Source organism: Uloborus diversus, unplaced genomic scaffold (assembly GCF_026930045.1).
Source record: "Uloborus diversus isolate 005 unplaced genomic scaffold, Udiv.v.3.1 scaffold_519, whole genome shotgun sequence".
Classification (NCBI taxonomy): domain Eukaryota; kingdom Metazoa; phylum Arthropoda; class Arachnida; order Araneae; family Uloboridae; genus Uloborus; species Uloborus diversus.
Window position 1 is genome coordinate 1 of NW_026558702.1, and position 1,853 is coordinate 1,853.

A 1,853-nucleotide genomic window follows, 5' to 3' on the forward strand; every position below is an offset into this window, starting at 1 on the left:
GTGTTATATTTCTTTTTACTTACGTAAATCTTTTCTCAATAAATTTTATTGAGTTTAATAAACGAAGCAGCACTCATTTTCGTAAACTTCTTCATTTGATCTTATCTAATGTGATTCATACCTGACTAAGAGATAGAGAAAATTTATTTCTGAAAAAAAGTACTTAAAGAAGATGAAATTATTAATCGTTGTATTAAATTAGAATGTTGAAATCTTTCTGGAGCCTAATAGTTTGCTACAAATCACATTTTTGTCCTCAACTAGTAAGGACTTTATATATCCCTAAACTAACGACATTAGTACTAACACAAAAAATGCTTCAAGAACTATCCATTGCCCACTCAACTCTTCTCTGTTTCTAATGTACTAAAGGTATCCTTTCAGTTGCAACAAGTGGTAACCTCTCTTAGCAGCTGTAAGTTATGATATATTTTTAGTAATTTATAGTCTAAATAAAAAACCAGGAAAACAACCGTGGCCTACATCCCTGCCGGGATTCGAACCCGGGACATTTGGATTAGAAGTCCAACGCGCTATCCACTGTGCTACAGGGACCGCGCGGTTACTGTTCGAGCAGTACGTAGATATACAAAATAGAGTTTGCAGTTTGTAGATATATAAATGATGAAGTTGTTGACGTTAAGTAGAAAAAAACTGCGATGTGGTTAGTCGGATTAAATTACATACGCTTCACAGAAGTTTTAGCTACTTACCGAAAAGCATCATCTTTCGTCATAGAAAAATGTTTTGATTTCAATTTAAGATCCGAAGCTGAAAAAAACATTGTAAAAAACTGATTTTTTGTCTCTACGTCAATGTAAGTGTTTACATCGATTTTATCGAAAAGCTATTTATTGCATGAGTGTTTATTGTAAGAAAGCTTTTAAGTCAACTGTGTATCCTCCCTCCATGCATGGCAATTGTAAGTGATCTTAAATTATATTTTGCGTTTTGCAATTTACTTAGACTTCATTTTTATGACTTTTTTTGTTATTTCTTCATAAAATTCAATCCCTGTTTCTCGGAGTAGCTGTTATTGCCAAAAAGTAATACAGTGGAAGCCACAGTGCCGACAGGTTAAATTTTTCACATCATGTTGAATCTTTTTTTATGTAGAGAAAGTTTAAGTTATACTTAAAGATTCTGAACGGCCCGGTTAGAACTTTAAATGATAATTGGTCGCGATGATTTCATAGCAATAAGTATAATTTCTGCTGAATAATGTGTCCGTTGAAAGAGGTAAAATACCTATAGACCACAGTCTGAAATATCTTACAGGATTACTGACTGAAACCGAGCGAGAAATATAAATTAATGTTGTGTTATGTATCTGAGTAGCTTTTATACATAGCAAAAAATCGAATAACTAAATGAAAACATGAAACTGTGTCAATTGATGCTGTAGTTTCTCATTCCTAGGTCAAACTCGTGCAAAAACCTTTTTCATCTCTGATTCCAAATTCACAGCAAGTAGAAAAATGTTCAAAATGCAAAAGAAGTGTAAGACGGAATCGCTTATCTTCCGCACACTAAAACACATCTTTCAAACATCTCTGCCGGGATTCGAACCCGGGACATTTGGATTAGAAGTCCAACGCGCTATCCACTGCGTTACAGGGACGGTTTTTTAAAATTGAAAAAACCATAGGCGAAATTAGTTAAGATATTGTATTTAAATTTTAATTTGTAATATAAAAATATTAAAAAAATTAAAAAACGTTTCTTTTGCTTTTCCTTCAACCGTAGTTCTGGTTTTGGAAAAAATATTTTCTAAAGTAAAAAAACTTACAATACGAGCAATATTGCTGTTCAAGTGTCAAAAAACGTTGGCAAAATGTTTTGTGTTATATTTC

The 1,853-nt window shown here is 32.6% G+C and overlaps 2 non-coding genes across 2 annotated transcripts; both read right to left on the minus strand.

Moving 5' to 3' along the window:
- Positions 1-482: 482 nt before the first annotated feature.
- Positions 483-555, minus strand: Trnar-ucu (transfer RNA arginine (anticodon UCU)). The gene has a single exon. It is a non-coding gene; the product is annotated as a tRNA-Arg (tRNA).
- Positions 556-1,548: 993 nt separating this feature from the next.
- Trnar-ucu (transfer RNA arginine (anticodon UCU)) lies at positions 1,549-1,621 on the minus strand. The gene has a single exon. It is a non-coding gene; the product is annotated as a tRNA-Arg (tRNA).
- Positions 1,622-1,853: the final 232 nt, after the last annotated feature.